Here is a 19366-nt window from a genome sequence, read left to right on the forward strand (position 1 = left end):
ATATAAATGGTAGCATTTTACATAGTGGAGGTAGTGTGCCATCTCAGTCACTGAATATCCAAAAGCTGTTTTAACTTTATTGGGCAAGATAGATTTTTCATGAACAGGCATTGGTTTAATCAAAGCCTTTCATTTATATCCTTGCCTTGGACAAATATGGCAAAATGTTTCAAAGTTAATTTCCATTACTTTTCAGAACATATCATTTGAAGGTAAACAGATTTTCAATACATTAAGTGGAAAAAATAGCATTATAAAATTGTTCTTTGTGCTGCTTGAGCCACAATTGTCTTACAGCCAGTTTTGTGGCTCATCTCACACCCAGATCCATAATACACAATCCTGGCTAGAATTAAGGGCTCTGATCTTTTGAGCTCAATTGACTGGCCTCTAGGCCAAGGAATGCAGAAGAATTATTAACAACTCGACACTAAACAGTGATTAGCCATCTGTGAGATATAGACATGAACAGTTGACAGAACTTAACAACACACTTTTTACTTCCTCTCTTAACTTTTGTGATGCAAAATGGGACTGACAGAATCTGCTTGAACTAATTCCATGGCCCCGTAGGCTCTCCAACTCCAGTCCCAGTTAGGGAAAATGAGACCACATCTAAAAAGGGTAGTGGAGATAAAGTCACTTTTGATGGATTATCACATTTGGATATAGGGCTTCAGAGAGTTTTTAAATTAATAAAGCAAAGAGGAAATCCATACAGAGGAGTTAGACATAGGGTGGGAAAGTAGACAGGATTTTGTGGGAAAATTCTATAACCACTAGCTAGTGCAGAGGATAAGACTGGCATCACACCACACCACCACTTCCTCTGAACATTTCTAGAGGTTTGAAAACTACATCTGAAGAAGGATACTCCTGGTAGAAAGAAGGGCCAGGTAGCCCTTACTTCTGCTGGCACCTATAAACTGGAACCGCTCTCCAAGTGCAATGTTGTTTGCTTTCTGACCCACCATCCACAAATTAAGCTTGCCCATGAGCACTGTAAACATTTTGGTATCAAGTTATGAAATTGTTTGTAGGAACTAAAATACCTGCATGAGTAATTCTACATCTGTGAACACTTCTCAAACTTCTAAGCAAAAGTAATCTTACTTTTGTATAAGTGAAACAAATATGGAGAACATGAATATACAGGTATATATTTACATTTTCAAAGTTAAATCAATGTATGTGACAACATATATTCCAAATGCATATGCACATAATAACATGAATCCAAATATTTGGATGCTCCATGGGTCACACAAATGTTATATAAATATATGTAGTGGAAACCTATTAATGAGAGAAAAGGTGAAGCACACACACTTCAAGAACATTGTACAAGCCCGATGTCTCAGACACACCAACCTCATAAGTAGAAAGACATTTTTATCCCAGGTCCTCTTTCTTTGATGCACCAGAGGAATTTTACTGAACAAGCAGACATGGCATCCCCAATATGTTGGCTCACTATGAATAACTCTTCAGTCTGCCACTACACATACTCACATCAAATGCCAAGCAGCATCTAACTGGCATGATTGATGTCATGGAGATTGATGGACAGGTGATAGATCTTAGAAATTTGTGTTTCTGGTTATGCATGGGATGCACCCTGTCCAAGCAGGAACCACATTCCTAGTCAGGGTAGGTTACAACACAGCTTAAATTATCCTGTGGTCACCTTCGTGTAGCTTGGCACAGAGCAATCAGGCCTAATTTAAGAGGCAATATGGCAATGTGCAAAGCATTTGTGCACCACTTCATACAACAACACAATGAAAACACCACAAAAAGACTCCACACCAGGTTAGAAAAATAGGTTATGATTTTATAAATAAAACAAAACCAAACAGCCAAAAATTCAATAGGTAGAAGTTATGACATGGATTCTAAAAGATGAAATGCAAAATATAGCTCTTAGAAGCAAATAGTACCGAAAGCTTTAATTACTCACATTGGACCGGGACAAAGTCAAGACTTCAGATCAACCACGATGGAGCGCGAGCCGGATACAGGACCCATGCAGGCCCCAGAGCAAATGTACCTTGATTCTGGATGCAACAGCGAGATGCATCGGTGATCCCCATACGTTGAATTTCTCCATGCTAGTGCAGCGGTCCCTTGCGCGAAGCTTCGGTGCCGAAGTGTGGCAGTTCTGAATGTGATGTGCCAAGCTTCTCCATGGTGTAGAGGCAATGCTTCAGTTCCAAAGCTGTGGTTATGAGTGAGATGCGGTGGTTCAGAGTATGATGCGCCGGTCCAGATCCTGCAAAAGCGGTGATGCATCTATTCTGCTCTCGCAGCAGAGGATGCATTGGTTACTCTGTAGCAAAGTCCTAGGTCAGCTTTCAAGGATCCAGGACTGCTGTAGCACTACTTTGCAGCACAGACTCACAGGCTTCTGAGCCCAAGTGTTGGAACAGGCTGGTTCTAAGTCGTTTGTTTCTCTGAGAAATAGGCAGCAGGAGGCAAACCAGAAAGACCTTGGAGTTACTCCTGGTTCAAGTGATGCAGGTCCAGTCCTTCTCACCCAGGAAGAGAGGGACCAGCAGGAGCAGGGCAACACAGCAAGGGAAGAGTTCAGCAAATAGCAGTTCCAACAGATTGACAGTCCTTGAGCAGCACAGCAGATCCACTACTTCCTGGCAGAGTGGTCCAGAAGTGTACTGATTTGGTAGTGCCAGAGATCCAACACTTATACCCAGAGGTGCTTTTGAAGTGGGGGAGATTTTAAAGAAAGCTTTGAAGTGTGCAGAGGTTGTGTCTTTCTGCCCTGGCTCCAGACACAATACAGGGGGTAATCAATCCTTTATGTGGGAACAGGACACAGCCCTTTCAGGTGAGTCTGCTCCTCCCTCCCATTCTGCTCAGGATAGCCCATCTACATGCAGATGACCACTCAGGCACACCTACCCTTCTTTTGTGTGTGACTGTCTAGAGGCAATGCAGGATTCCAGCTGTCAGCCAACTCAGACTTGTATTCCAGTGATAGGCAGGAGGCACAAAATTGCTAAAGTAAGTAAATGCCAACTTTCTGAACGTTGCATTTGATAAAATTGAATTTAAAAGTCAACTTCACTATAAGTTGTGATTTTAAATTGTGAGTTCAGTGATACTAAACTAGAAAAGTCTATCTTTTCTCAATTGGGTGTCACACTTAAAAAATGTAATACGTAAATTCCAATGTTATCCTATGGGAGGGATAGACCTTGCAGTAGTAAAAAAAGGAATTGGGAATATTTCACTACCACGACACATAAACTTTCAAAGTACATGTCCTGCCTTTTAAATACATTGCACCCTGCCCTGTGGGTTATACAGGGCCTAACCTAGGGGTGACATATGTATTAAAAAAAGGGATAGTTTAGGCCTGGAAAGAGGGTTTACTTGCCAGGTCGACATGGCAGTGCGTAGCTGCATACACAGGCTCTGCAGTGGCAGGCCTGAGATATGGTTAAGGGGCTACTTATATGGGTGACACAATCAGTGCTGCAGGCCCATGAGTAGGATTTAATTTACAAGCCTATGCACATGTACTGCACTTTACTAGAGACTTATAAGTAAATTAAATATGGCAATTGGTGATGAACCAATATTACAATGTTTAAGGGAAAGAGCACAATCACTTTAGTACTGGTTAGCAGCGTTAAAGTGTGCAGAGTCCTAAAGGCATTAACCCCTCCCGTGCTCATGACGAGCTCTGCTCGTCATGAGGCATGGTTGCGCTGTGCTGATGACGAGCTGAGTTCGTCATGAGCACAGCGCCACCGTGCAGCGTGATGAGCTGAGCTCATCATAAGCACCGTGGCGCTGCACGCGCCCCCCTCCCCCAGCGCTGGAGGGGAATTAGCCCAGCGGCAAAGAGGTTAAAAAGGACCTTAACAAAAGGGAGGGAAGCAGGTAAAAAGTTGTGGGAAGACCACCTTTATTCTGTCAGTTCTAACAATGGAGGAATTAGAAAATAAATAGCAGAATGAGAAAAGCTGTTTGAAAAAATGCGCCCCAGGATAGATACTGTGGTGGCAGGACCAGAGAAAGTCTTTGTCTTGCCCCTATGACATACAAATAATCAACCTGACATACACCCATGAGCTGCATTGCTTGTCTGTTCCTGAGATCACAGTGATAATGTCAGGTAATGACAATAGCAATATGTATATGCTTGTACCTCGAATTCACCATATCAATCCCTCAAACCCACAACCTATCCTATGAAGCAATTGAGGCTCTGTTCCTCATAGCATATGTTTGAAACCTGAAACCCAATATACAATGGTTAAAACTCCCACTATCTGCCTCAAAAAACAGTGCAACCTTTTTCTTTCAAAATGTATTTATATATTTATGTATTGATGTATTGTACTGGTTTTACCTAAAGAGCTTAGAACAAGGAAATACAAGACAGTACACAAAATAATGGGTACACAACAATGATAAAAGATCTTTCCTGATTAATTGATCAGATATAGCATTCCCTTAATAGCTTTTTGAGGATGGTAGGTGAAGGAGATGATATTACAGAAACTGACATGTATTGCGTAAATGAGGAGTTAATAGTACAAAATAATGAAACTGAGATTATACAGAAAGAGGATGATATGAAGAAATATGCCTCGACATCACCCCGCCAACTTACCTTGTGCTTGGCCCCGAGTCCACACCGCTGATGCCAGAAACCACTGGAACACCTATAGTGGAAATGGTAAAACGATTAGTACGGGCAAGAAACAAACAACACTAATTAACGACTAAAATGTCTTTGGGCAGAGAGGCAGAGTCACCGCTAGCCAGGACCAATCCCGAAGAGTAGGAGTAGGAGAAAAGGATGACTCCACAGCAAGGACGGAGAGTGACAGGAGATCTGGAAGAAAAGATGAAGTAACCAAGAAATAACGAGGTGAGGAGCCATCCAGTACAGGCGAAGTGCTTGAAGACGCTGCTAGCTGGGACGATACCCCTGACTCCTGAAGTGAGGAGTGGTGGACGCCGCTGGAGAACGCTGAAGAGCTGCTGCAACTCAGGAGAGTTGCGGTATGGGGGTGAGTGTCAGAAGTAAGGGTAGTGTGATTGTGAAGGTGTTGGAAAGGGAGTAGGACAGTCATGGAGTGGGGTTGTGCACAAGGGGGAGCACGTAAAACAGCTTGAACCATGCAGTCTGAATAACGTGCGGCTTAACAACGGAGGCATAACATGGACATCTAAACCACGCATATGCCTCTACCATGCTTATGCGTGATTTAAACGTCCGTGGTAGTTAGCGCTCTAGACTCGGGTGGAGGAGCTCTGGGAGGAGGGTCTGGAGTGAGTTCCTGCCCGGATTTGAGCTCCTGCCTGGACGAGGAACTTGGTGAGAGCGATTTTTTTAATTTCTTTTTTTGGCAGGTAGGCCTTTTTTTAGGGCTCAGGGTGAAGGGGCTGGATGGTTGGGATGGGGGATAGGGTATCTTTTTATGCCTGGTGAGTTTTAGGGCAGGATCTGGGGTATTTTTTGATATTGGGGCAAAGGTTTAAGGGCTCAGGGCAGAGAGGGGGTCAGGGTTGAGTTATGGGGATAAGTACTAAGGGTAGGTCACGGCTGGAAGGTGTTTTTAGGGCTTAGGGTGAGGAGTTTGGGGTTTTTAAGTGTTAGGGTGAAGGTTTTTAGTTATAGGGCTAAGGTTTTAGGGCTCAGGGAAGCGAGGGGGCTCAGGGTTGAGTTGTGGGGTGAAGGACTAAGGGCTTAGGGTTGGGGGTCACGTCTGAGGTTGGTTTTAGGACTTAGGGTGGGGGGCTGGGTTGTTTTTTAATTATAGAGTGAAGGTCTTAGGACAAAGGGCAGAGGGGGTCAAGGTCGAGTTCTGGGGTGAAGAATTTAGGGCTTAAGGATTGGGTCGATTTCAAATTTGGGCACCGAGGCGCTGGGGTGTTTTAAGGGCTGGGGTCGTGAGTCAGGACTGTTGGCTGGATTTTAGCGCATTGATCGGGGCTAGGGCAGAACCTTAACCACGCATATGCCTTTATCAAATATATCATTAAAACAAAATTTGTGTAAAGGAATGTGTGGTAAAGGCATGCATGGTTAAGAAGCGGCCGTTGTTAAGACTGCCTTGTTCAGCTGCGCGCGATTGGGGATTTTCAGGTTGGAACATACAACCAGGGATCACTGTTGTTTTATGCACCGACAAGGAGGCTGTTAATTAGGATCCCAGGATCACTATCCATCTCATCCTGTGCACATTAAAGACCGGTGCTCTGGACCTTATACCAGCCAGTAGATGGGCACTTATCTTTGGAGGAGGGGAACTGAGGGGACTTAAGACCTTAATTCCAGGTGAGGTTAAACCTGGTTTATATTGTTACCTTTGATAGAAAGGGGAGGAGAGTGATGTTTTGCATGAATAGGGTTGATGTTAACCTTGTAGTCACAAACCAACGAAGTGCATGCTGTGTTAACCCCCAGGCACAAACCGCTCCCAACCGAACTGCCTTTCAGCTGCAAAGGTTCACCTAAGGGTGTGGTGGTGGATAAAGAAAGAAGTATTTTCTGATTATAGTTACTGCTACTTTTTCTGATTTCTCTGAGACTCCGGGTGATGCCACTCTGAGGGGAGGATTCTCTGGAAGACGGAACAAACCAATACTGATTACTTAAAGACTGGCAAATCCTAACCTAAAATTGCAGCCATTTTTTAAATGTTTTATGTCAAGTTATAATAAACAGCAAAATTAAGAAATACATTCAGCCTCCGCGCTTATATATTCACCCAGCCATACCACAATGAGACACAGCAAGAAAATATAGTGACTCAAGGCACAGATAATGAGAAGGAGTGCCAGTCCATGAAGATTCATGGAAAACAAAGAACAGAGCGCTAACTTCGCATAGTATTAGATGACTAACTAGACAGGCTGAGCATGATAGTGAGAAATGTGAGCATGGGCAAGTGGGAGAAAACAATACCATTTTGAATCACTTGTAGTGAATCAATTAAGTATTAAGAAAACCGAACATAAAAATGAATAGCAATCGTTACAGTGGGAGAGAACCAGATTTTGTATAAGCAATTTTGTAGCCAAAAGGATTGAAACTGTTCGATTTTTCCTAATTTTGTTCAACATGAAAGTGACAACATTTAACAGCAGCAATTTGAGGAACAATGTCAAGATGAATGTATAGAAAACCAAGATTATGAGCAGAAGAAATGAACAAAACATGAGTTAGAGTTAAAAAATATAGATGAAAGGACAGACATGGAAAAGCTAACAGAAAAGTAAATAATTGATTTTTTGGGGCTAAGCTTGAGAAAAGGAAGAACACAAGAAGATTTGTGGATCATTAGCTTAGAAATGTGAATCAACATCACATGAATAAATAATAGAAAGGGCCAAGAATTAAAACTTTGGAAACCCCAATTTGAATAGGAAGAGAGGGGAAAAGGAAACCCTTCAATGAAGTTGAACAAGAATGTCCAGTGAGAAGACAAAAGCCAGTTATAAGAAATTGAGTTACTGGTCGAGGGGAATAAAAGCCTTCTAAAGCATCAACCACAATTCTTGTCAGGTTGAAGGCCCAAGCAAACCCTGAAAATACATGTGCTCAACCTTAGGGTTGATTGGCAGACAGCAGTTAGGCTTAACTCAGAAGCAACGTGTAAAGTATTTGTCCAACACTTCAAACAGTAACATAGTGAAAACACAGCACAAAAGGATCCAACACCAAATTAGAAAAATAGAGCATTTTTTAATAAATAAAACAAGCCCAATATGACCAAAACCCAATCTGTAGAACTGGAGATATGCAGGGTTTACGATTTCAGTTGAAGTGGTGCCAAAAAGCATAAAGCGACAACTGTGAGTATCTGATTGTGCCGGACCAGGACAAAGTCACGAGTTCAGGCCGACTGCAATGGAGCTCAACCTGGCTTTAGGGATCCACTTAGGCCAGCTGAACAAGATTACCTTAAATCCTGGATGCAGAACGTTATGAGGCCCAGCATTAAGGATGTGTCAAACACCTAAGACGATTTATTAGCTCTGAGGATTTGTTGAGCTGAGGTGTGAGACCCTGCGTTGACGATGAGAATCCCATCAATGAGGGCTTGTGATGCAGGGGCCTTTATGGGAAAAACTTTACAAAGCGGCATTCTAATGTGGGCCATGAGGTTGATATGTAGTGCTTGCAATGGGAGAACCCTCGCAGCAGAGGTGATACCTCAGTTCTGCTCAGGATTGCACCATGAAACAGAGGCGGTGCAACAGCTCTGCTTGGTCCACAGATGGACTGGCAAAGCAGCTTCAGGGCCACTTTCCCTGGTCCAGAACTGGGGTGGCACCAGTTGGCAGGGTAGGACTCGCAGGCGGCAGAGTCCAGGTGCTGGGTTCAAGGTTGTTGGAGCCTGCTGTCCCTCTTATCAGGAGGTCAGCCAACTAGCCACTGGAGTCACTTTTGGCTCCTATGTTCAACAGATACAGGACCAGTTCTTCTCACAGAGGCAAGAGGGCACCAGACAGCAGAGCCACACAGCAGAGCAGCAATCCTTCAGAGAAGTAGTGCAGCAGAGTGATCCTCCATTCAGCAGCACAGTAGACCTTCTTCCTGGCATAGTATCCACAGGCCCAGAGGTGCTCTGAAGAGTTGATGTCTGAGGTGCAGTTTGTGTACCCAGTTCTGTCTTGGAAGTGGGAGAACCTTCTTAGAGGTTTCCCATTGAAGTGCACAAGTGTTTCCTTGCCATGGCTCCAGACTAACTATAGGGGTTTTGCAGCCCTTTGAGTGGAGGCAGGGCACATCAAATTCAAGTGTAAGTAGAACTGTGCCACCTCTTCCCTCTGGGCCTGCCAGTGATGGCCCATTCAGGCACACCTAAGCTTCCTATTGCGTGTGGCTTTCTAGGAAGAATACGCAAAGCCCAACTCTCAACTACACCCAGTCATGTTAACCAGAGACAGGCCACAGGCACCAAATGGCTAAGGCAGGAAAATGCTAACTTTTAAAGTGGCATTTTCAAAACTGTAATTTCAAATTTACAACACAAGAGAATTTTTCATGACAATTCCAAAGACACAAAACATGAACTGGTTACCTGTTTCCAATTGGAAGTTACAGATTATTAAACATGCTGAGATAATTTAAATGTTATCAATGGGAGAGGGAGGCCTTGCAGTAGTGAAAAGCGAATTTGAGAGTATTTCCCTACCAGGACATGTAAAACCTAAAGGTACATGTGCAGCTTTTTAAATACACTGCACCCTGCCCTAAACACTGTCCAGGGACTATCCTAGGTGTGACTTATATGTGTTAAAAAAGAAGGATTGCACCAGGCAAGAGGTTTATTTTGCTTTCAATAAGGAGCTGCAGACGGCAGAAATGTGCCAGATCACCCTCCAATCATCAACTTTTCATACAACAAAGATCTGGCATTAGCAGGCACTTTCCCAATTATTTATTGTTTGCAGGATTAAAGTGAGGAAGATATTCTTATCTATGCCCACGGCCAGCTATTCAATAGCACAATGCAGCCAAATTCTCCGTGCCCACTGGTTTTAAAACAGATACAGAAAAAGAACAGAAAAAGAAGTGGTCAGTCAGTTCACTCATAACACAACACACCTCTTCTATTTAAGTGTAAGTGTGCTAGAAAAATGTGTAAAGGAAAGAGAAAGTATCTCACATGCGCACCACCAGAGGAGCTACTGGTAGTTTCTCACCAGCTAGCCCACATTTTTGTCATCATCAATAACTTTCTCCAATGGAAACAAGTGTGATATGTCCATTGAAGGAAAAAAGTGTGAAAGGAAGAATCAAGACCCCGTGAAAAAATGAGACTGAGGAAGTCTCTATTAAAATTGGGCTAGACTCACATACAAACGTGTCACTTTTATTCCGAATTGTGAGTCTGCACAGGTTAAAAACACAGTATATTGTAGACCACTTCAAGGACGGCCAACATGTTTCATTGCCAGTTAAATATTAGCAGCAATTTGGTCAGGGCAACCAAGGTCAACAATCACCTCCCTGGACATATAACATCAAAAAGAGTGACTAACAGGAGCCATGGCCCACATACCAGCTCCCACTGAGTCGTAGGGATGTATATCATATATACTTTCTGTCCCTTCAGTGCTATATGGAGGGACAGAAAGTATATGATTGTTGACCTTGGTTGCCCTGTCGAAATTGCCGCTCTGCCCCCTCCATCCACCTGTCTTTGAATTTCCTCTGTTACCATGTTTAGGGAGGTCTCGGTCTCGTGGCATGACCGGAAGCTATGCTGGCTGGAATCTAGACAGTTGTTAGTGTCTAGATATCACATTAGCTCCTGATTTATTGCCTTCTTGAGGATTTTAGCTGTGACGGGCAGACAGGAGGTGGGTCGATAGTTCTTCACGTCATAGGGTCTAGAGTAGTTTTTTTTTAAATGGGTCTTATGCAGGCTGTTTTCCATCCCCACGGGTATATTCCTGAATCAAGCACTTGGTTTAGGAGAGGGGTTAGATGTGTCCTAATAGGCCCAGAGACCAAGTGTAAGATCGTTTGCAGACATGGGTCGTGCGGGGATCCAGATTTGATGGAGAGTAACATTTTATTCACTTCTATTGTGTTGAGGGTGCTAAAACCTGCTAGTTGGCTGTGAGTTGCTGTTTCCCCCATTACCAAATTGGGGTAATTTTCAGTGGACTGCCTGTTATTGTGAAGATCATCATAGATAGATTGTACTTTGGTAGGGAAAATAATTGCCATTTTATTGCAGAATGCTTGGTCAGGTTTAAATGTACTGACCTGTTGGGGTTGAGATAGCACTCGGGCAGTTTTAAAAAGGTCCTTGGAGGAGTTTTTGGCTGCCTCAATTTTTGGGGTTTAGTATTGTTTTTTGTTTTTTATGATTTCCTCTTTGTATGATGTCAGTGCTGTACTATATGCATCCTTATGTTCGATGCTACAGTCCGCCCTCCAGATGCGTTCCACCCTTCTACACATGGCTTTTAGGCTTCTAAGCTCCGGCCCATACCAAGGTGACGTAGCCCAGGATCTTTTTACTTTAGTGAGTCTTTCAGGTGCCACCTGGTCAACTGCAGTAGTGAGCCAGTTGTTAAATTGGACAGCCACATCTTTGTTGTCCTTGACCAACACAGGAGGACAGATACTTAGGGCCTGCTTAAGTTGGACCCCTTGGACTTTATTCCAGGATCTGGTTTTAAGACCAACCGCCTTATTTAAAGTGGGAACATTTATTTTAATGGTGTTTATGTCAAAATAAATTGCCCCACGGTCGGTCCAAGGGAGAGCGGATGTTTTAACCAGCGTGACATCAGAGGTGTTTTAGAAGATACCATCAAGTGTATGGCCAGCTGAATGAGCGGGTCTGAGCACTATTTGGGACAGGCTACAGCCAGCTAGATTATCCAATAACCTACTGGTATCAGAATTATTGTTGAGTGCTAGTTGGTAGTTGAAATCACCTAGAATAATGAGTGATTTCCAATCAATGCAAGATTCCAATAGAGTCTGCAGAGCTAGGGTGAAAGCTGCTCTTGGGCCAGGAGGCCGATACAAAAGTATGCAATGTAGGGTAAAACTATTGTTAACTTTCAGCACGAAGCGCATTGCCTCGGCTGACAACTGAGTAATGTCTCTACGTGAACTTTTAAGTGGTTGCCATGGATTATCGCAATCACTCCGCCAATGTTCCCTGCCCTATCTTGGCTGGATACTGAGTAGCCTGATGGAAGTGCGATATTCCAGTCAGGGGCAGATGCTTGTTTGGACCATGTTTCAGTTAAGAATATTAGGTCAAGTGTAGAGTTGTGCAATAAGCATTCTAGCTGATATTTATGTTTGTTGAGAGAGCGCACGCTAAGCAGTAGACAATGTAGTGAGTGATCGCACATTGTCCCCACCTCACTGTTCACATGATTGGGGTCAGCAATTGGGCGATCTTTAGTCAATGAGTCTCCCTCGGATGTGTCCCCCCTTCTAGTGGTGTTCTTGTGGCTAGGAGGGTGGGTGTTTACTGTCATGGTGCAGCGAAACTTACAGCAGGTAAACTTGAAGGCTTGCCTTCCCCCCTTACATTGTAAATGTCAGGAGAGGAGCACTCTCCTCCTCTCAGCGCCACTAGCTGGCTCCTCATATATACCTAGGGTCAAAGATACGCACAGTGTCTGGCGCTGGGCACACTCCAGGCACGGACAGCGCAGACGGGCTTGCCTTAGGTGCTCTCGCTGCGTGCGTCCGCTGCGCATCCGTGGCATAATTTGATTTAAATGGTGGGGAGTGGTAAAACACCTGCCTCCTTCACGCCCCAAAATCCGTCACTAGGAAGGGTGGGTCTTACTTCCAGTCTCCGCCCTCCACTCAATCGGCAACAGCCGCGGTGGACTGGGGTCGGGACCCGAAGTGCAAAGTGCAAAGTGCAAAGTGCAAGGATGTGCAAGAAAAAGGTAAAGAGTGAATTTAAAAAGCTTTCTTTACAGGTATTAAAAACTATATGGCAGCACCGTTAACGTAATCTCACCAGCAGTCACACCTCAGGATGGAAGTCACAGCCCTTACGTCCCTTATCCACCGATCTGGGTTAAATCCATCATCATTCTTTAGCTCACTACCCCACCCCAATTCAGACACAGCTATATGCAAACCAGTCTTCACCCTGTGCCTCATGGGAGCAGTCCAGCCCGAACTGCCAAGCCATGTCTTCCCTAGACCGGAAACAAGCATCCTGGGACCAGTTTTGGACTAACAGCCCTCATCAGCCAGGCTAGCTTGAATCCATTGGCAAAGTGAGCAAGGGACCCACGTCTGGACATACCTTGCCAACTTAGGGCGAACAAAGCAAACACAAGGAGATGATGGATGGAGCGCTAAAACTTTTCAGATACTCACCCCCAGTCAAACAGATCTGGGCTAAATCCATCATTGTTCTTGAGCTCACTTCCCCACCTCAGTTCAGACACAGCTATATGCACACCTGTCTTCAACCTGTTCCTCATTGGAATAGTCCAGCCCAAACTGCCATGCCATGTCTTCCCTGGACTGGAAACAAGTATCCTGGGACCGGTTTTGGGCTAACACCCCTCATCAGCCAGGCTAGCTTGAATCCAGTGGCAAAGTGAGCAAGGGACTCACATCTGGGCCTACCCTGCCAACTTAGATAGTGGTCTGTAAGAACTTGTTGCTGTGGGGTCTCTTCCCGGTTTCAAATTAGAGGTGACTAATGCTTTCTGGGTGGTGAGATGGAGGAAGCGGATGTCTTAGCTGAGTTGTAAAGTGTAAGCAGTCTAGGGGCCTTAACAACTCATATGTGGCATAAAGGTCTGTAGGTACCCTACCTGAGCCTAGCATCTTGCTCATGACCGGCTGTCATATAATCTGTTTTATTTCTTCTTTTGTTATTGGCTCTTTTCTGTTCACAAGATATGTAAGGAAGGGGATGGTCTGATAAAAAATCCTCCACTTCTAGTTGATTTACAGGGATGTAGTTGCTCATAATGTTCCTTAAAGGCAACATTTATGTCATTTTGCACCTGAACCCCCTGACCCATAAGAATAATTATGGTCATAAGTGGAGGACCTGAGAGTGAAGGTTTAATGAGTCCAGCTAATAGTCTCCCTAATCTGTCCCCTTAGGTGCATTTTAATTCTGCAAACTGTATATAGTCAAGGCCTCAAATGCGTTCTAGAAGTTTTGCATGTGTTTTGTGCACCACAGACAGCCACTCTTCTTAGTAAGGTCAATGATATACTTTTTTTCTAGCATCCATAACTGACGCTCTGCTGTTTGGGATTTCAACACTATTGACTTCCACACTCCTATAGTGGAACGGATACAGGTGCCTCTAATAACGACATTAAAGGACTCTCTTTCAGTGAGATCAGAGAAGGTGGAGTCCTTGTTTTTCTGGAAATAGTCTATTAACTCCCTCTGCAAGTCCTCTTGAAATACTGGATCCTCCAGCCACGACTGCTGTAGTCTTCGGGTGGGAATTGGTGTAGCTCGTGTACCCCAGTGGTGTACCATCTCTAACGGACAATGATCTAAGACTGTTTTACCGGTATACTTAGTCATGTTAACAGCTCTCTGTATGAATGAGGTACAAAGTATGCAGTCTAAGAAGACGTAGTTTATGTATGGAGGAGTAGTATAATTATTTCTGAGCTCTGGGATTTGGGCACGTCAGACGTCTGTTAGGAACCAAGGGGTAAGCCATTACTTCAGGGTCTTTGCATTACAGTAGGGGCTCCCAGTAATGGAAGGTGTGAACAGTTGAGGCTTATTTCAAGCACACAGTTGTAATCACCCCCAGTGTCCATTGGGCATCTGCCCAGTCAGCTCATACTCTCATCAGGTCATCAAAAAGATGAGACTGGTCAATAGTGGGGAAGTACAGGCTTCCTAGACCCACAAGTTGGCCATCTAGGTGACCCCTGATCAGGACCTTGAGCCCTCCGAAATCAATATGTTTTTCAGTGATTGCGAAGGATGTACCGGGGCTCATTGAAATAGCAGTGCCACAAGCATAAGTGCAGTAGGATGTATGGTAAAACTAGCCTTTCCATCTACTTGATGCCCTGACATCCTCAGTCTCATGAATGTTGGTCTCTTGCAGGAACGCTACAGTAATACACCTTCTCTTCAGCTGTTCATGTTTATTGTAACGTTTGATTAGGCTACCCAATCTCCTTGATATTCAATGTGGCAAAGAGATATTTGCCCGCTGGTGCCATCAGCTACAGGGTCTTCTGCAGGGCGGTGAGGGTTTCCCTTCCCATGAAAAGGAGAATGAGGGATTGGAGTGCAGACGGTGAGCTTGTGGTTATGTGCAGACATAATACTTTCTTCAGGTGTGAAACTCTCTCTCCATAACTCCCGGTTGTGTCCATAAATGTGTGCCCACTACCGACCTAAACAACATAACCCTGTAACTCAAACATTGCAACGTAGGTGCTCTGGGCGAAACCTTGGAACTTGAGGCACTTACATAGGGTGGGTTATAACAAGCATATCATATGGGAAACATCCTTTACAACGCAACTTTTACCACGCAGTGCTATTACAACGCAGGTTTTAAAATGAAAACCATTACAACGCATTACGCTGGGGGCGCTCTAGGATAGGGAATAGATTTAATTTACTATCCAACACCTTCCCTAGTGTCCACGGGGACTGGAGTTGGAATAGTAAATTAAACTATTCACTATCCAGCACCCCAAAGCGCTATGCGTTGTAATGGTATGCGTTGTAAAAACTGCGTTGTAACGGCATGCGTGGTAAAAGCATGCGTTGTAACGTCATACATCCATATCATATAGCTGTGGTAGTCTACGATGTCTGGGTCCGAGTCTTTTCGAATGGAGCATCTTTACCAACAGGTCTAGCCTGCTGGGGGAGGAACCCTGACATGAGCATCACAATAAGTCATGCCCTCACTAATGTCAGAGCCCCTATGATGGGGGTGGGTACGGGCACTGCCTGATTAATACGGGGAGGGTCTCAATAAAGAAGTTCATCTGCAGTTTGTGGAGTTATGCTAGGCTGTCAGTCCCAATCTACACTAGCGTTGGTGCCACCTACACTATCCTCAGATGTATCAGGACTGCAGGACTCCCTGTTACCCCCAGGGCAGCTGCAGTTTGGATCAGTGATCTTCTGCCCCCTGTGGCCTGATCGCTGGAGGGTGCCTTGGCTGGGTGCACAATCTATTGAACTTATCTAGGGCACTGCTGTCTGGGTTTACTCTGTGTCCAATCATCAATAGGCATGCCAAGTCTGGCACTTGGGTCCCATTGAAAGTGATCAAGCCAGGTCACAGCCTTCTAGGGTCAGTAAGAAAAAAATATTTGATGTGCTTTAATAATTTTTAGTCTGGCCAAGGACATCAGTGTATATTGTCTACTTAGGTCACTCATTTGTTGCTTAATCTAATTGAAGGTGGCTCTGGAAATATCATTACTTTAAAATTGTCAAATGTGATGCGGCCTGTTGAGCGGAAGACCTTCAGCAATAGATCTTGGTTGTGGTAATTCATGATCCTCGCAATGATGGGACGAAGTGACACCCCTGTTGTGATCTCTGTGTGGGTACTCTGTGGGCCCGCTCCACTACAAAGTATGAGGATAGTGATGAGGTAGTCTGTATCAAATATTCAATAAATGTAGTGGATCAGCTCCCTTGGTGCGCAATTGGGGAGTCAGACAATAGGGATCTTTCTGCATCTAGAGCGACCCTCGGTGTACTTCGCACAATTCTCCAGAACGCTAATTTGTTCCGTCATCATCCAAATTGTTTAGCTAACTCCTTTTCTTGTGTAGTCAGCGCATCTAGTGCCATCTCATTGGTGTGGACTTTACCTTAAGGTTCTGCTGTTAATCACAAACTAGGGTAAGGTCCAGGGCCACTGGATCAATATTCGATTTTAGGCTTATCCGGGACCTTTTTATGGCCTCCAGAATGCGGTCCAAATTACCTTTGTCTGGGTCCATGTCAGGAGTTGTTAGGGTCCCTGTAAGTGGAATCATCAATGAGATCAAGGGGGTATCCCTCAGCCCACCACCCTGGATTGAGATAGTCTCAGATCTCGTAGTGTGACCAGTGATGTCTCGACTTTAAACCAGTGGACCTGTGTAAACTGAACAGGGGTGGGCATTCTTGGGGTAGCAGGATTGTTTTACTAGTATAGCTAGTTCTGAGGCAGGATTTTGGCCTCGAGAGGGAACATCCCTCTTCAGCTTTTGGGCCCACTTTAAATGTATCTTTGCCTCAGAGGAGTTCAGGGAAATCCATGCCAAGGGTATCGTGGAGTCCCCTTGCTCTGGCGTCAGGCAGGCACTCTCTGACTATCCCTACCTGGCCAAGGTGAAGGGCTCAATCTGTCGATACAAGGATGTTAGAGGTAGGGAATATAGCATGCTACAATGCATGCTTTTACATCGATTTCCATAACAACACGGTCATTACAGCAACTGCGTTGTTAGAATGCGATACCCTTACAGTTCAAATCATTAGATCAACTTGCACTAGATGACGCTCCAACATTAGGAATAGTATAATTTACTATTCCTATTCCACCCTGCGCAACAGTAGGGAAGGTGTTGGAATTCTAAATCATACTATTCCTTAGGTTGGAGCGCCATCTAGTGCAAGTCGATCTAATGACTTGCATTGTAAAGGTATTGCGTTCTAACAGCGCGGTTGTTGTAACAAATGTGTTGTAATGGAACTCAATGTAACAACCGCGTTGTAAAGGTTGTTTCCCGAGGCAGGCAGCCACACTGGAGGCCAAGGTGAAGGGCTCAATCTGTCGACACAGGGATGTCATGTGGCAGGCAGCCACACCATGGGCAGCGGAATATTTACTTTTCGAGAGCCTCTAGTTTATGTTCCACCTGACCCAGGGGGTTCTATGGGGCAGAGCTCTTTCAAGTCGTGGCAGATCCGGAGCCCTTACCCACCATGGAGTGGGGGAAAGGAGGATGTGGTGACAAAGAGGGTGAAATCGGCCGCCCGGCATCTGCTCACACCAACACATGGCCTCTGGGATTTACAGGCCTGCCACACCTCTGAATGGCATGTGTCGTCAGTGGTGGGTTTTGCGGTTAGCAGGATTGGGGCGCTACAAGCAGTGCAGTTTGTATTTGGGGGTGAAGGATATGGTCATATGACGGTGCTGCCAGTTAGAGGGAAACCCTGAAACCCACTTGGAGGAGCAAGGCGGGAGAGGCCTTGGCACCATACAAATAGACAACAGGTACTGGGCACACGTAAAATAAGTGGTTCTGTTATCACAACAGTAAAGAAACAAGACAGATTGACACCGGTAATATGGTAAAAACAACACGTTAGCTTTATGTAGATTTTTTCTTTTTTCAGATTTTACAACGCCAGCCGACACGTGTTTCGTCAACAGGGCGATACCTGTGACTCATCAGGGCTGTGAAAATACATCATGTTATTAAAATGACAGTTTGGTGGATACTGTCAAAAGATGTATAGTTGAGGTAGAAACGGAAAAGCAACCCCCGATGGGAAAATGGAAATTAATTAACAGTACATCATGGGTGGAAAAACCCGACAAAACACACGCGTGTAGGGAGAAAATCGCTGAGGTGTAGGGTGGGGGAGTGACGGGATTGGTTGGTGAGGGAACAGGCTCAAAAGGTGGGAGCGGGGATCTGACAAGGCCAGGAGACCTGTCGGGTGAAAAAAGAGAAATGAGTGGGCAGGATGAAGAAATACGAAATCGTGACAATTGTGTGCCGAATCATGTGTGCTCGCGGAATGGTTTCAGCATGCAGTGTTAACACGGGCTAGTGTGCATGAGACAGATATTATGGAAGCACAGAAATGTCATAATCAAACTGTTAAAGGTAAGAACATAGCATGGGACCGGTGTCGTGATAGTTTAAATGGCGCCAAGTGTGCCACGGAGAGTTTTATTTGAAAATTGCTCATTCTTGTGTCAATTAGGTCCTTTGGTTAAAAATCATGCATCTTAATATTCAGGCTGCAGCTCTTCGTGGACTCTGCCCCAGGGCCGGCTTAAGAGTTGGTTGCGTCCTGTGTGACAACCACTGTTGGTGCCCCCTTTACCAACATATCAAACTATGCTTTTTTTCCTTTGGTGCTGTCTGTGCTTTCACAGCTGTGCACCTGCCTAATTTTCATAGAATCACAACTTCACTTGGCCAATATGTGACCCTTATTCTGTTTCCAGAGCTGTCAGCAGTGCAGTAGTCACATGCTCCAGCTGATCTCCCTAACAGGGAAGGCAGTGCACATGGGATGGATGATAGAGTGCAGGATGAGGAGGGAACACGTAGGAAAGGGGGTTCCCGCTGGCCCATTTGTAACCAATTCCGTCTCTCTCTCTACTTGCAAAGAGGCCAAGAAATAGATGATCATATAATTTGGATACTTTTCTGACCCAGTGACAAGCACTGAACAACATACACTGGTTTCAGTTTCAGCTACACAGCTCTAAATCATGTCCCATTCTCAACACCCATTCACACTTTAAAGTCGCACTTTACAAGGCTCATATTACATGAAAATCAAAACTACAGAAACTCATCAGAGAAAAGGAAATACTACTACAAGTTAGGGGAGCACACATTACCATGCAACATGATCTAGAATGAGGGAAATGTAAAAGAGGACTTTATGACAGTCTTGACTTACATCGAAGGTTCTTACAGTCTTTTCCGAGAACCAGATCAGAGCTTTTTATTTGCAAAGTTAAATACCTTAATATAAGACAGCATAGAATCCCATTTCAATGGCAGGTTGTGTTTACTGTCAGTGCTAACCACTTGCAGGATCCTTCCCTGCACACAGCAGAGTCAGAAATATAAAAATAAATGCTTCTTTTAAAGGTGCATGTCGAC

Source organism: Lissotriton helveticus, chromosome 4_1 (assembly GCF_964261635.1).
Source record: "Lissotriton helveticus chromosome 4_1, aLisHel1.1, whole genome shotgun sequence".
NCBI classification, from domain to species: Eukaryota; Metazoa; Chordata; class Amphibia; order Caudata; family Salamandridae; genus Lissotriton; species Lissotriton helveticus.